This window comes from Ananas comosus, linkage group 14 (assembly GCF_001540865.1).
Source record: "Ananas comosus cultivar F153 linkage group 14, ASM154086v1, whole genome shotgun sequence".
NCBI classification, from domain to species: domain Eukaryota; kingdom Viridiplantae; phylum Streptophyta; class Magnoliopsida; order Poales; family Bromeliaceae; genus Ananas; species Ananas comosus.
In genome coordinates, this window is record NC_033634.1 from 10,815,127 (window position 1) to 10,832,585 (window position 17,459).

At 41.9% G+C, this 17,459-nt stretch overlaps 1 long non-coding RNA gene across 1 annotated transcript; it reads left to right on the forward strand.

The window, feature by feature from the left end:
* LOC109719889 lies at nucleotides 4,677-5,860 on the forward strand. Its single transcript, XR_002218818.1, has 3 exons — nucleotides 4,677-4,738; nucleotides 4,813-4,913; nucleotides 5,823-5,860. It is a non-coding gene; the product is annotated as an uncharacterized LOC109719889 (long non-coding RNA).

Below are 17,459 nucleotides of genomic sequence, written 5' to 3' on the forward strand. Positions count from 1 at the left end.
CGGTTCCAATCGAAATAGAACAAAACGTAGAGGAGAAGTAATGAAATCATCGAAGGTTCTGATATGGCATGAATAAAGTGCACAGAGATGTGTAAGATCTATTCTTCAAACATGCATGCTCACTACTAAAGGAAAAGAAGGAAAACAACATAGATCAGCTCTCGAACATGAAATTGATCAAAAATCGAACATTGAAAGTTCATTGTGTGCAGACGACGGAATCGCAAGATCCTCGAATTTCATGTTCTAATTTGCTGATGAAGTTTTTCATTTGGTTTTGAGACAAATCATCTTCTTCGTTTCCTCGTGTATCTGTAGATGTTTACTGCCTTCGTCGAAGCTATATGATGGATGCAGCTTACCAAATAAATTTTTTTTTTTCTCCATGTTGCAAACTAGTCCTATTTACTTCTCTCTGACCATCTATGTATCTAGTATCAGCTTTAACTCGTCTTTTTATCTTTGTTTCATATAATTTATTACTTCATTTTCCTCCTTTCTTAGAAGTTTCATGTTATAGTTTCATCAGCATATGTACTCACATACACCTCCCCTACAAATGTCAGTTTAGTTGAAAACTTAACCTCAACCCAAAAATCAGGTGAATTAAGTAAAATGTAACTGTGCAATGTAACTCAGTACACACTTGTGTGTACATATTAAACGCAAAGTATATGTATTTTAGCTCGTTGAATTGGCATGGCGATTCTGCTAAATTTAACAGTTTTTACCTGCTTTTTAGCTGATCGAATTGTAGGCTTCTTTAACATCGACGAACCGTAAGCACGATCCCCAATTTCATTGACTAAACACTAACTCAACAACAAAAAAGGGGGACCGATCTTCCCTAGAGCAAGTGGCAAAGGGCTTGGTAGTTGGTATCCGAAATTCAAGTTCGAATCCTAGTTGATTCACATTTTTAGCTAAGTTTATTTCTAAATGAAATAAACGAAGCGGATAGCGTGCTACCTATCTCTAAAAAAAAAAAAAAACAATGGGAATGTAATATCAAAAAGTTTATTTCAAATTGTTTTTATAGCACATATATACATTTTTACCCCAAAAAAAAGATTGATGCAGGACAACACTTTCTAGCTCCCATTTCTTACTCTAGACACATCATCTTTAATATATATGTATCATTAGAATGGGAAGGAGAAGGAAATGAGCAAAAATATATAGCTTTTGTTTTTATCTACGAGTGATAACACATGGCGCAAATTGCACTAGTTTGGTTAAACTATGAGTTCTGGTTAGGTGTGTTTGGTTCCAAATCGGAATCGGTATCGGAATCGGAATGAGAATAAGCTGAAAACGGAATCAAAATGATTAATTATCTCATTCTGTTTAGTTTACCACCTAAATTGGAATCGAAATGAGCTATTCTCGTTGTCGGTGCTTGGTTTAGATAGATAACAGAAAAGTAATCAAATTAATATGTCAATTTTATCTNAAATGTTTCCCATACTGGGCCAACGCGTTAAGGGAGCTGAGTGCTCGGTCTTAGGCGTGGCCAGCGAGGAGCATTGAGTCCAGGAGCGGTTAGAGTTCGCCTCACTTCAGTTAGTGCACCCTCCCTAGCTTGTGTATAAAAGAGTTTCGGCTCTGCACCTTGTGTAGTACATACGGCCGATCGGCACCACCATCTCGTTAGGACATTCGTTGACCGGGCTGAGCGAGGTTATGGAGTTTTCCCGGATGTTTTGCACCTGATTCGAAGGGTGCATGAGGTTTAGCCGCTTAGGGAGACCTGCCGCTCTGAAATTCTTTTTGTACTAGAGGGTGGACCTTGAGGTTCAGAGCAGAGGCCCATAGTCGTATCGAGGAGACAGCTGAGACCCGACGATTATACACGGCAGCGTGAAGAAAATGGAAAAGGAGTCGGAGTTAGTCTTAGAGTCCGGGTTCGCAGGAGGAGAGTGGGTGTAGTGAGGTTTTGTTTCCCCTAGCTGTAGACGCAGGTATGTTGCGGAGTTTGCCTCGGTAGACCTACGAGCGAACTATCGACAACAACATGCGTTTGAGTTAGTCAGAGTTTACAGCTATGGTGGGAGGAGGTTTCAGGTCCTGTGTACGGGAGTCGTACAGGAGATCTCAGACTTACCAGGAGAGACTGACTGGTAGACAGACACCCACTTTGCGGCACGACTTTACGTTGACTCACGGGTTCCGGCAGACTTCTGAGGAGGTCTTCACGCTATGCTTGGAGCCCAGGGCCAGTCTATGATAGCTTCACCCGTGCGGTACGTTGGAGTGATAGAGTAGGTTCATGTTAACTCGCTCAGAGAGGGACCTGGTTCACCAGACGTGACCATTCTTCACTCGTCTGAACCAGTCAGACAGGTGATAGTGGGTTTAGCGTAGCTTTGGTGGGACACGAGAGCCGTTAGGCTGCTGTTTCAGGTAGCACTAGACGAGGGTAAAGGTGAGCCCGTGACCATCTGAGACTTCGAACGGTCGTCCATGGACTACGAGCCGGAAATGGACAACTGTTCAGTCTGTGACTCGGTGTTTAGATGGTTACAGGGAGAAGTAAGGTAAGGTGGTTTTGACTCGGAAATTTAGGAATATGTAAAACCAAGGTGGCCCCACTTGGCATATTCCACTTGTCACTCGGAGAGAGTTCTACAGGAGAGCCTAGAGACTTAGGTATCCATGTGTGTCAGCCAGGGACATGGCGTCATGAGGGCTTGACAGGTGTTGTTTCGGGAGCCGAACAGGGAAGAGTTCGACGAGAGCTTAGGAGCTGTTCACACCTAGGGGTGAAACAAAGAGAGCTTAGGATAGATTGTCTCACCCGACGTTCTAGTATCTGTAGTTAGAGCGTCATTTTGGTCCCCTGTGATGGAGCTCAGGGTCGGCAGAGTCGAGGAGCTCATTGCCAGAGACGGCTCACTAGTTGTATGAGTTCGAGACGTGACGGAAGGACGAGTTGCGTAGACGGTGGTGTAAGCGGAACGGCCCTACTATGACCTATGACTACAGTATTAGGAAGTCGTTGAGGTTGGTGGCCGCGACAGAGTTTAAGTTGAGGAAAACCCACTTGTCTATGAACTCTGAAAATACTAGTCATTTTTAGAGCGTCACGAGCGGCATGTTCATTACGGCGGTCTCGAAGTTTCGCTTTTGGTGGCGCCGTTCGAGGTACAGTACGCATCCCATTAAGAAGAGTATTAGGAAATTGACGGCACTTCGTATTCGTTAGTGGGATGGTACGACGTAGTCGTGCGTTGGTTCAGGTGACACGCTACGTAGTGACATCTAGTGTTTAGGAAGCGGGTATTGTCCTTCCCGTTCCTATCCTCGGTTGCAGTTAGAGTCAGAGTTGAGCAGTTTCGAGTAGACTGTCAGCAGCGAGGTCTGTTTTGCTTAGGGGAAGGCGCAGTTCCCACACTCCCCACACCTTTCGAAGCGTTTCGGAAGGTGTTTGGCTGCCATTATAGGACGGTCAGGGGTGCAGTGGAGTAATCATGAGGAGCGAGAGGCGACTTGGGAGCCGGAGGCGATGATGAAGGAGTCCTACCCCTACCTGTTCGAGGCCCTGGATTGAGGTCTGTGTACAGTTTCGCGGACGAAACTTTTTGTAGTGGGGGAGGATGTAGTGTTCCTGAGCTTTGGATAGGATTGGCTTCAGTATTTTAGACTGGTCGACATCTCTGGAGAGTGTCGGACTGAGTCGGAGTCAATTCTGCACGAATTGGATGCAGAATTGGACTCGGCGCACTCAAATAAGCAAAACTGGAGTTTTGCCAGATTCGGGCGCCCAGAAAATATTTAGGGTCGCCCAGAAACGAGTGTTGAATTTAACTGAAACTGGAAGCCAATTCGGATCCCAAGTTCCGGGCGCCCAGAAGTGGGTCCGGAAATTCGACATCGTAAATATCGCTTGCTTCGACGCGTGGCAGGGTGGTAGGTGAGTTCCGCCGGTGCCGTTTACGGGCGCAGCACACCGCGGGCGGAGAGTCCGAAGGGCCCGGTTTGTGCTGTCGGGATGTTCTGGTCGCCCAGAACATGTTTCCGGGCGCCCAGAAACGCCCGTTTCTGCAGGGACAGCAGATTGCAAGCTTTGTTCTTGAGGTTCATTTGATCCTATTTTCACTCTATAAATAGTTGGAATGCGTCCCTTTGCTGCTCTTTTCTTCCCTCCTACACAGAGAAACCCCTTTTAGCATCTTAAACCTCGGATTTGCTTCAAATTTCATCAAATTTCCATGATCCAGCTTGATGGAGTGCTGATTCTGCAGTTCTTCAGCGACGACCTCCAGCGTTTTGGCTCGTGCGCGACGTAGGAAGGTCGGATTTCAACGAAAATTGGTTTGCTGGATTCTTGACTTCCAGAGGAATCCACGAAGCCTTGATTTGCAGAATTTGGTGAAGGTTAGCTCAGTCGAACTCAGGTTTTCCTCTGCTGCTGTTGCTTTGGACAGAATTTGCCAATTTTTGAGTTTTCTTGGGGTGAACTTGGGAAGCAGGGGCTTTGTGGAGTTGAGCCATTTTCCCTATCACCCAGTATTGGAATTGGGACCCTCTTCACCTGATTTGGAGTTCGTTAGGTGAGTTTTGACATTGGAATTGAGATATTTAAGCTTAAGTGCTGTTTTGCTGAAATTCATCGTCGACTGTTAGTATTTCAGCTCGTACTGGACGTAGGAGCATCGGATTTCGACGAAACTTGATTCGTTAGTTTCGGGACTGCGAGAGGAATCCACGAAGTCCTTACTTGTGGATTTTGGTGAAGGTTAGCTTAGTCGAAACCCTTCTCTTCTTTGCTGCTGTGTATTTGGACTGAGTTGTGGATTTTGATGTTGATAGCTTGGAGATAGCTTGATTGTGAGACTCGGACATTTTCCGTCGATCCAGCAGGTTGTGCCACAGCCGAGGGAGTCCCGTGCTGCCAGGAATTTGCACTAGAGGTGGGTTATCATCGGTTTCGCTCCTAAGTGCATGTTAGTCAACGTGTATGGTTCGATTGTTGTAAATCATGCTCTAATTCATCGATTAGCATTTTTAAATGTAATATGAATGTAGAAGCATGCTGAAATGAATATTTAGATTATACATGTTGGACTTGAAATTTGACTTAGGAGAAAACCTGCGTTTTGACCCGTCATATGCTTAAACTACCAGATTTAGCTCTAGGAGCCGTGTTTCGATTGTATCGTTGCCGTATTAGTGCGATGGATACCTGGGGTAGTTTAGATGGCATTTACGCTCGTGCTGAGGTGCCGAGCTTATTTTCAGCAGAGTATAGGCTGTTTCGGGTCATTGGGTGCCGTTCGGGTTAGCGGTGGACCCAGATTCTTGTTTTGGTCACAGATTGTGCCGAGGGCACGTGGGTTTGGTTTGTAGACCTGTTTTGACCCTGTTCACTTGACTTTGGCTAGTTGGAGCCTGTTTGAGCTCGACAGAGATACGCTGCATACTCGGTTGGGTAGCGCCCACGAGTGCCACTCCGGAGTCAGGCTTGTGCTTTTGCGTTGGTGTCGCTCATGCCAGTTGGACTTGCTCTCCACGACCAGTTAGTGTGGATAGAGCTTGATAGTCACAACGGGGCAGGGACGGGTGTATTCACAGTCCCGGGGACGGGTATGCTTACAGTCCCGATTGGATTGGGTCAGATTTGACATTTCCTACAGTTGGTTAGTGTAGAGCATGATAGTATAGTGATTTGTAGCGGTTGAGTTTATTTCCTGCTTTTCCTCCTATTCTCGCTCCCTTCTGTAGACTTAGTGGGTGGACCGATATTGTTTTGGGCGGTACCCACTGAGGACTACTTGTTTTTACAGTAGTTCTCACGCCCAGTTGTTACACCTGTTTTGCAGAGCCACAGGTTTCGGCTGCTGCGCCTTCCGCAGATCAGGATCGAGGCAAGGGCGTCGCGAGTTAGAGCCCTACCCGACGTGCTGAGCTAGAGGTGCCCCTATTGCAGGTAGATGTTTTGTTTCGAGTTTATGTACATAGTAGACCTAACTCGCCAGTGCGAGTAGCTTTGTATTTTGGATTTGGACTATGTATATGAAACTCAGCTGGTTTAGTTTCTGTTTTTTTCTAGCAGCTCTCTACTACTGTTCGTAGTAGTGTTTGATTTACAGGTACAGCTATCGCTACGTATACAGGAAAAATTCCTTTGTATACGGCGGATTTGTCGGCGTGCCCGGGAAAAGTATAATCCGGGGCGTGACAATCAAAGTGAGGCTTGAGCTAGTTGGACATCATCCCCGAGTGATTTTGGATGCGTGGGAATGAATTCCGGAGATAAATGAGTGTTTTGGCGCAAATTAGGCGCGAAACGAAAGGAAAAAGGAGTTTTCGGATTATAGAGTTAACTTTGATTAAATAAATCAAAGTAAGAAGCTTGAGGATAATTGGACGCTAACTTTGAATAAATAAGTCAAAGTGAGGCAGGAGGATGAATTGTAGTATCCTCGAATCAATTTGGATGCGTGGGAGTGACTTCTGAGAACAATTGAGTGTTTGATGCAAATCGGGCGTAAAGTGAAAGAGTTTTGGTTTATGAGGTTAACTGGAAATTTTATTGTTCAAAGAGAAGCAATAATATAAATGTGGTATTCCAGAACTAAATTGATAGCTTAGGGATAGTGTTTAGCATGCTTTGGAGGTAATTAGATGGATTCGGAATGAACTAAATGAGCAAAAAGGCCTCCAATTGCTGCTGCTGCCATGTAGTATGTTGGAGTTGGATTATGTGCTAATCTTGATCAAAATGATCAAGATAATGCAAAAATGAAATTAGTTTGCTCTCGAGCTTAATTGGTAGCTTGTGGAGGTTTATTAGTATATTTTGGAAGTGTTTGGATGGACTCGGAGTGAACTAGACACGCCAAAAGGGTTGTAATTGCTGCTGCCAGGTTGCTGTTAGTGCAGGGACTGATTTGTAAACCTGCAGGGACTGATTTGTAAACTGTTGGACTGCAATGCAATTTCAGCCTTTTGAGGGGTTAAGTTGCAGATTTTTGAGCTTATCCCAACCCCAGCCACTCCCTGTAGCTGCCCACGTACCAGATACCATCTCCCATAACCTTCTTCTTATCTAATTCTCCCTCTTTTTCTCTCTCAACCCTAGAAGCAAAATAGTGAAGGAAAGTGTTGGAGACTTGGCAGCTTTGGTGTCTTGGTCGTATTGGAGCTGCCGAAGTAGAAACCCAGCCTTGGAATACTTCGAACCTGAGGTAAATAATTTGTTCTCAGCTGGGAATTAATTTGTTTGTTGCTTTAAAGAGAGTAGAAGCAATAGAATTTCAGTTTTCTGAAATTGTAGGGGAAAAGCTTGGTGGAGTAGTGCAGTTTTTAAGGGTTTGAGCTGAAAAGAAGGCTTTAGAACAGGGAAGCTAGCTGTTGGAGCATCAAGATAAGGTAAACTTGATCCAATTATGATTAGGGTTCAATTATTTATCTTAGAAAGATGTTAAATTGGAATAGTATGCTGGTTGAGGGTGTAGAAACCTGAAAAACTGCATTGTGGACATGGTATTTGTGAGCTATGGATTAGGAATGCAATCTAAGATGGAATTAATGGAAAGTTAAGTTAATTCCTGGTTTAAAGGGTGCATATTTATATTCTAAAGAGGTCTAAATCGCATATTTTAAGTATTATGACTCCTAATTAATACTGAAAGGCTTAAGGAAAAATTGTGGAAGCATGCATGTATATGTATGCATATGTATGTATACTTGTGAATATATATGTGAATTGGTTATTGGGAATGAAACCTGAGGTGGAAGAGACCTAATTCCTGGTTACAGTACATGGTGTTTGACTTAAAGAAGAAGTAGACAATGGGATTATAGGTTTCTAAAGTTGAAATTGCCGTGAAAACCTATAGAAAAGCCATATGTTGAATGTAGTATGTAAACTCTTGGGTTGACGTGAGCCTGTAGAAATGAGAAGTAACAGGAGTTCATTTCTGGTATTCCTAAATTAATGGGTTGAAGTCCTTAAATTGTTAGAGTTTGTAGTACTCTATAGGTTTTTGTAGAACCTGTATAGAGGGGTTGACAATAGGTTAAATGGAAACCTAAGCTCGATAATGCACTTTTGTAGGATCGAGGTTCTCGCTTGGAATTGATCGCGTACAAACCTAATTAAGGGCAAGGCGAACACGTTGGAAAGCTCGGATCGATATTCCGACGAGCCTACGGCAAGCTAGTGAGGAAAACCTCATTTTAGCTCAAGTTGTCGCGCGCAAGGATTGCGGTCGTCCGTAAAGTGCGGGAAGTGAATTTCTCACATTCCGGTATCAACTAAAGATGGGTTGTGCTTCACCGAAGCGATTAGGTCGCTTCCATGCCAAAGTAATGTATGGTTTTCATTGATGCATATATGTATAGTGGTAGGTTATGAATGATAAAGTGAATGTGTGAATTATGATATATTAGCTAATGTTACCTACTGTTGAAATATGCATATGAATACATTATGGATAATGTTAGAGAATATATAAATATTGACATATTGTGAACATGCTAGATTCACATGAATTGAGTATTAGTCGATAACTCTAGGTTGATTAGAGAATTCGCCGTTTATAAAGTGTAAAGTGAGAATATGTAAACTATGATCCCAGGCAAGGATAACTAGGCTGATACATAGATCGAGTGGCATGAACCTAGTGTTATTAAACATAGGTTGGACATGAACCTAGTGTCATTGAACATAGGTGTCGAGATCTAGGTGAAATGACATAGAACCTAGCGTGATTGAACCTAGGTTATGATGTATAGTGACACTTAGTATATTTGAACTAAGTCATGGGTTATAGTGATAGAAGGACCACTAGGAAATAAATTGAGTTAGACCTAGGAAGGTCGTCAACATAAGGTAAGTATTAAACCCTTAAGTTGTGAAAGTGGTTTTCGGAATCCCTAGGAATGGTGCTGTTGGCAAAAATAGAATCAGAACTACGGGTTTGACGGTTCTTCTCGCCCGGTAGTGATTCAACGGGATCGACGGTTCTCCTCTCCTGGTATGAGCTCAACGGGTTTGACAGTTCTCCTCGCCCGTTAAGCTTTAGCAGCTTAGGGTCACGGGGAACGATGGTTCTCCCCTCCCTATGATGGACCTATAGTCGTGTGGACTTAAGGCTGAGGTGCTTGTGAGACGTCCTTCACCTCGAGCCTGACTTGACGCGGTACTCCTCGGATGATTGACTCGAGACCGAGTAGGGTGGATAGCTTGATTAAGGTAGATGAAACCTTAGAAGCTAGTGTGATTTGAACTATGGATAGCGAGATAGAAAGTAGGATCAGCAGACCTACTGGACATAGTTGCACAATTTGCATATTGCATACCGTGAGGCATACATGTATTAATATTATCTGCATAAATTATTTGTGAATATCTGTTGAACTAACATGTTACAGTGCCTCTTTTGGACCTGGTGTGTCGAGCTCTTCCCTTGGGTGGCCGTACCCACTGGGAACTATATTTATATAGGTTCTCACCCCGGTGTTGTTTTTGGGGGTACAGGTTCGCACGTGAGCGGCGCGGCGGCGCAAGGACAGGGTGTAGCTCCGTAGATAGCGCCCTACTACTGAGACCAAGATAGCAGTATCTTGAAGTGGTCTAGCTCAGAGTTCAGAATAAAAGTAACAAACTTGTAGTAATTTGTATAAAGGCTTATGTAATAACTTAAAGGTATTTGTAGTATTGTAAAATGTAATAAATCTCTGAGATGAATGCTTGTAATAGCATAGTAGCATTTTATGTTTTTGATACTTATGCAGTCTATGTTTGAATACTGTTCCTGGTTGGAACCTCTTATATTGCATTGTATAGATTGTGACGCCTAGAACGTACAGGAAAAGCTTTGTCCGTTCGGCGGTCTGTCGGCGTGCCCGAATCCGACCAAATAGGCGGAGCTCGGAGCGTGACACTTTACGTGATTTAAATTGCATCTATTAGGTTAGATTTTATTACGCAATTTATTATGCGTATTATTAATAAAATTAATTAACTATATTATATATTATGAATTATTAATAAAATTAAGTAACTAATTTCAAAGAGTTTAGAGATTTAAAATTTGAAAATAAATATTATAAATTAAATTTAAATTTTAAAAGATAAAATATAAAATTTGAATTTAAAACTTAAAAATTTGAAAGTATCGAGCTTTTGGGATTAATGGTTAGCGCCAACGATCCGACAAGTGGTATCAGAGCCAGAGGTCACGGGTTCGATTCCTGCATGCTGTAAATATGTGCAGGTGCTGGAGGGGGGATTGTTGGCTTAAATGGGCCAGCATCCTGTCCTGTGGCGGGAGGCCATATGGGCCGAGTCATGTTCGAAATGGCGTGAGGCTGGGTTGGGCCGAGTCATGTTCGAAATAGCGTGAGGTCAGGTGGGCTGAGTCACAATCGAGACCTGTGGGCGCTGTTTCTGTACGCTTTAAGTGAATTGGTTGCGTATTTCTAACAGCTCGAGCTTTCGGGATTAATGGTTGCGCCAACGATCCGACAAGTTTTATCAGAGCCAGAGGTCACGGTGTATTCGATCCTGCGCATGTCTGCAAATGCTGTGCAGGCGTGCGGATAGGGGGATTGTTGCCTTAAATGGGCCCAGATGCAGTCCTGCTGTGGCGGTGTAGGCCATGATGGGCCAAGTCTTGTTCGAAATAGGTCGTGGAGGCTGTTGTGCCGAGTCAATGTTCGAGAATGACGTGTAGGCCAGGTGGGGCGGATGTCACAATCGAGACCTCGTGAGCCGCGCTGTTTCTGTACGCTTTAGTTGAATTGCGTTGGGTATTTTCTAACAGGCCTCGAGCTTTTTGGATTAATGGTTAGCCGCCAACGATCTGACAAGGTATCAAACTAGAGAGTCAGGCGTTCGATCCTGCATGCTGGCCAAAATGTGTTTTGCAGGTGCTGTGGGGGGATTGTTGGCTTAAATGTGGGCATCCTGCCCTGTGCGGTCGAGGCCATGTATGGCCGAGTCCAGTGTTCGAAATGTGCGTGGGCTGGCGTTAGGGGAGTATGTTCGACAAGTGGCTGAGGCACAGGTGGGCCGAGTCACAATCGAAATTGGTTTGTGGCGCTTGTTTCTGACGCTTTAAGTGAATTTTGGGTCTGCGTATTTTCTGACAGTCGCGGCTTTTGGATTAGATGGTTAGCCGCCAACGATTCCGACAATGTCGTATCAAGAGCAGAGGGTCACGGCGGTTCGATATCCGCATTGCCTGCAAATTGTGTGCTCAGGTGTGGAGGGGGGATTGTTGGCTTAAATGGAGCACAGATTCCTGCCCATGTGGCGCCGGAGGCCACTGGTGGGCCGAGTCATGTTCGAATCATGGCGTGTGAGGCTGGGTTGGCCGAGTCATGTTTGATCAGTGGCGTGAGGGGGGGGGGGGGGGGGGGGGGGCGGGGGTGGCCAGGTGGGCCGAGTACAATCGAGGACCCCGTGGTCGCGCTGTTTCGAACATGACCTCGCTTTCACAGTGGCCTCCCGCCCACAGGGCAGGGGATGCTGGCCCATTTAAAGCCAACAACCCCCTCCAGCACCTGCACACGATTCTGCAGCATTGCAGGAATCGGAACCCGTGACTCTAGCTCTGACTACCACTTGTCTTGAGATCGTTGCGCACTAACCATTAAATCCCAAAAGCTCGAGCTGTTTAGAAATATGCAACCATTCACTTAAAGGTACAGAAACAGCGCTCACGGGTCTCTGATTGATGATCGGCGCCCACCTGGCCATCACGTCACTTCGAACAGACTCGGCCCCCAACCCAGACCTCACGCCATTTCGAAACATGACTCGGCCCACATTGGCTCCCCTACCAGGTAATCAGGTAGGATTGCCGGCCTATTTAACGCCAACAATTAATTATAATATATATAGAATTGAGCTCCTATGCCCTTTTAAAAGTACCGAAGTTATTTGGTGCTTAGTAGATTTTTAGCTATTGGCATTAAGAAATATGGGGTGTAAGATGATGTGGCCCTAGGGTTAGTGGGTCGTGTGTTGGCTTAATGTATAATCTAATGGTTTGAAAATGATCTAAGAAATACGATCTACTGGCTAAAAAATCTTACACAGCACCAAGTGCTTAGTTACTTTTACAAGCACGCATAGCCGACGATCTATACTATATATATATATATTAATTTATAATATATAGAGGAGAAAGACGTAAATGTTCGTCGGGTTTGGGGGACATCGTTCACCCCCTTGGTCTCCGCAAACTCTTCTTTAATGTTAGAGAAAAATAAGATATATATTATATATTAATTAATATATATATAGATATATATATATATATATATATTATATATAATATTATATATATATATATTATAGTATATATATAGAGTCAGGCGTGCCTATACTATCGGTAGCACGCACCTTCCCGTGCTACCAAGTCGTTTTTCGATGATGCGGTTCCAAAGAGATCGGCGCGCGCGCGCGCTCCGTTAGACTTGATCCTTCACTATTAACAGTATTTGGAAACTAAGTTTCATTAATTTTTCGACCATCATTTGACTATGTGATCAAAAGATCTCAAAAATTGACCATTTTAATGGCCGATGTGGCCTGTATTGTGAGTTTAACGGAATTGTAAACAATCTAAATCCGATAAAAATTTTTTTAAAATCGTTTTCACTATGTTAGTGTAAGATCATTATATCTGATCTTGAATTTAAAATCTTTTATCATCATTTTTTATGAGATTTTTATTGTTCAGCCGTTTCAATTGTTAGACTATTTGTTTGATAGCAGTGAATGATAGTCGAAAATTATATATGAAATTTTAGTTTCAAATGCTTTTAATGGTGTAGATCAATGTCTAACGGACCACCCGGATCGTCGATTTGGAAGCCGCCATTCATTGAAAACAACTTGGTGCACGAGAGCCCGTCGGCTACCGATAGCATAGTTAGCCGGACCTTTATATATATTATATATATATAATATATTATATATTAGTATTTATATTATTTATAAATATTATTATTAAATATATAAAAATTTTATTTATAGTATATAAATATAATACTATTATATATTATATTTATCCTTTTTATAATGTATGTAAATATATTTTATTTAACAAATATTAATTATAATAAATAATAACTTTCGAATTATGCTAGAATACTATTAATAACACAAATGACTTTGTGCTATTAAATTTTCTGCCCTTAGAGTTAAAAGAATGTGCGTTAGGATGTGTTGGGACTCCAGGTTGAGTGGAAGTGGTGCGTTTGAATGTAAGTATATCGAACAGATGAAAATAATGAAAAAGAAGGTAATTACTTATATCCAGGCCGGACTTTAATACTCCTCATTGCTATCGTAGATATCCCAGCGACTATAATAATTATAATTTAAAACTTATAATTGTTATATATCAATAATCAATAATATATAATATGTGAAGAACAAACATATCTATTATTATAATTTTTTTATTTTTTCCTTTTCAACAATATACCATAACGATTTTTTTTTTACAAATGCAAAAACTAGCGAACGTAAACCTTTTTTCCGACCGAAAATTTTTTCTAGTCAAAATTATTTTCAGAATTTACGTTGAAGCCAAACAGTTCCTGCATTTGGTTGGATAGGATATTCCGACAAGCGAGATATCTCCTTTATCCCCCAAAACACAAGGGCAGGCTTAACGGGTTATTCGGAAGGTAACCTGTTGAGCCCAGTTCCCTTGCACATGTGAGAACAACACGGGAACAAAAAAAATCTTTGGGCGTCTTTTTCTTTTAGCCTATCTTGCCCTTTTATTTTCTTTATCTTATATTTTAATTAATTCAAATAATATCAAATTGAATGCTCAATTTTATTGCTTACTAAATTAATATTTCTAAGGTGTTTCGTAAACATATCAAATTTTTGAAATAATTTGCTCTTCTATATTTAAATTATAATATTATTATATTTAATATCTTTAATTAGTTTCAAATATAAAATTGGAAGTATATTTTTACTGTTATATTCAAAATTATATTATTATATATTAATTATATTTCTATTCATATATATTGAATTATATTTTATTATTATATTCAAGGGTATAATTGTCATTTTACTTAATTTTTATCAATTCAATACCTTATTTCAATATAAACATCCAAACACAATATAGAGATATCCTCTAGAACAAACAAATAACATCCAAATGTAATTTAGAACTTGTTCTAGTTTATTCTAGAATATTCTCTGTTCTCGATAACAACTTAAAGTTATTTTTCAAAATTTAGTTGTCGGACAAAACGCAGGATTTATGTTTTTTTTTTTTTTTTTTTTTTTTGAGAGATGGGTAGCACGCTACCCGTTTCGTTTATTTCATTTAGAAATAAACTTAGCTAAAAATTTGAATCAATTAGGATTTAAATTTAGGTCTCGGATACCAACCAACGAGCCCTTTGCCACTTGCGGACGGTCGGTAGGGTTTAGGGTTATTATTCGCGAATTATTCGTTAAAATTAGGATTTAAATTTAGGTCTCGGATACCAACCAACGAGCCCTTTGCCACTTGCGGACGGTCGGTAGGGTTTAGGGTTATTATTCGCGAATTATTCGTTAAAATTAGGATTTAAATTTAGGTCTCGGATACCAACCAACGAGCCCTTTGCCACTTGCGGACGGTCGGTAGGGTTTAGGGTTATTATTCGCGAATTATTCGTTAAAATTAGGATTTAAATTTAGGTCTCGGATACCAACCAACGAGCCCTTTGCCACTTGCGGACGGTCGGTAGGGTTTAGGGTTATTATTCGCGAATTATTCGTTAAAATTAGGATTTAAATTTAGGTCTCGGATACCAACCAACGAGCCCTTTGCCACTTGCGGACGGTCGGTAGGGTTTAGGGTTATTATTCGCGAATTATTCGTTAAAATTAGGATTTAAATTTAGGTCTCGGATACCAACCAACGAGCCCTTTGCCACTTGCGGACGGTCGGTAGGGTTTAGGGTTATTATTCGCGAATTATTCGTTAAAATTAGGATTTAAATTTAGGTCTCGGATACCAACCAACGAGCCCTTTGCCACTTGCGGACGGTCGGTAGGGTTTAGGGTTATTATTCGCGAATTATTCGTTAAAATTAGGATTTAAATTTAGGTCTCGGATACCAACCAACGAGCCCTTTGCCACTTGCGGACGGTCGGTAGGGTTTAGGGTTATTATTCGCGAATTATTCGTTAAAATTAGGATTTAAATTTAGGTCTCGGATACCAACCAACGAGCCCTTTGCCACTTGCGGACGGTCGGTAGGGTTTAGGGTTATTATTCGCGAATTATTCGTTAAAATTAGGATTTAAATTTAGGTCTCGGATACCAACCAACGAGCCCTTTGCCACTTGCGGACGGTCGGTAGGGTTTAGGGTTATTATTCGCGAATTATTCGTTAAAATTAGGATTTAAATTTAGGTCTCGGATACCAACCAACGAGCCCTTTGCCACTTGCGGACGGTCGGTAGGGTTTAGGGTTATTATTCGCGAATTATTCGTTAAAATTAGGATTTAAATTTAGGTCTCGGATACCAACCAACGAGCCCTTTGCCACTTGCGGACGGTCGGTAGGGTTTAGGGTTATTATTCGCGAATTATTCGTTAAAATTAGGATTTAAATTTAGGTCTCGGATACCAACCAACGAGCCCTTTGCCACTTGCGGACGGTCGGTAGGGTTTAGGGTTATTATTCGCGAATTATTCGTTAAAATTAGGATTTAAATTTAGGTCTCGGATACCAACCAACGAGCCCTTTGCCACTTGCGGACGGTCGGTAGGGTTTAGGGTTATTATTCGCGAATTATTCGTTAAAATTAGGATTTAAATTTAGGTCTCGGATACCAACCAACGAGCCCTTTGCCACTTGCGGACGGTCGGTAGGGTTTAGGGTTATTATTCGCGAATTATTCGTTAAAATTAGGATTTAAATTTAGGTCTCGGATACCAACCAACGAGCCCTTTGCCACTTGCGGACGGTCGGTAGGGTTTAGGGTTATTATTCGCGAATTATTCGTTAAAATTAGGATTTAAATTTAGGTCTCGGATACCAACCAACGAGCCCTTTGCCACTTGCGGACGGTCGGTAGGGTTTAGGGTTATTATTCGCGAATTATTCGTTAAAATTAGGATTTAAATTTAGGTCTCGGATACCAACCAACGAGCCCTTTGCCACTTGCGGACGGTCGGTAGGGTTTAGGGTTATTATTCGCGAATTATTCGTTAAAATTAGGATTTAAATTTAGGTCTCGGATACCAACCAACGAGCCCTTTGCCACTTGCGGACGGTCGGTAGGGTTTAGGGTTATTATTCGCGAATTATTCGTTAAAATTAGGATTTAAATTTAGGTCTCGGATACCAACCAACGAGCCCTTTGCCACTTGCGGACGGTCGGTAGGGTTTAGGGTTATTATTCGCGAATTATTCGTTAAAATTAGGATTTAAATTTAGGTCTCGGATACCAACCAACGAGCCCTTTGCCACTTGCGGACGGTCGGTAGGGTTTAGGGTTATTATTCGCGAATTATTCGTTAAAATTAGGATTTAAATTTAGGTCTCGGATACCAACCAACGAGCCCTTTGCCACTTGCGGACGGTCGGTAGGGTTTAGGGTTATTATTCGCGAATTATTCGTTAAAATTAGGATTTAAATTTAGGTCTCGGATACCAACCAACGAGCCCTTTGCCACTTGCGGACGGTCGGTAGGGTTTAGGGTTATTATTCGCGAATTATTCGTTAAAATTAGGATTTAAATTTAGGTCTCGGATACCAACCAACGAGCCCTTTGCCACTTGCGGACGGTCGGTAGGGTTTAGGGTTATTATTCGCGAATTATTCGTTAAAATTAGGATTTAAATTTAGGTCTCGGATACCAACCAACGAGCCCTTTGCCACTTGCGGACGGTCGGTAGGGTTTAGGGTTATTATTCGCGAATTATTCGTTAAAATTAGGATTTAAATTTAGGTCTCGGATACCAACCAACGAGCCCTTTGCCACTTGCGGACGGTCGGTAGGGTTTAGGGTTATTATTCGCGAATTATTCGTTAAAATTAGGATTTAAATTTAGGTCTCGGATACCAACCAACGAGCCCTTTGCCACTTGCGGACGGTCGGTAGGGTTTAGGGTTATTATTCGCGAATTATTCGTTAAAATTAGGATTTAAATTTAGGTCTCGGATACCAACCAACGAGCCCTTTGCCACTTGCGGACGGTCGGTAGGGTTTAGGGTTATTATTCGCGAATTATTCGTTAAAATTAGGATTTAAATTTAGGTCTCGGATACCAACCAACGAGCCCTTTGCCACTTGCGGACGGTCGGTAGGGTTTAGGGTTATTATTCGCGAATTATTCGTTAAAATTAGGATTTAAATTTAGGTCTCGGATACCAACCAACGAGCCCTTTGCCACTTGCGGACGGTCGGTAGGGTTTAGGGTTATTATTCGCGAATTATTCGTTAAAATTAGGATTTAAATTT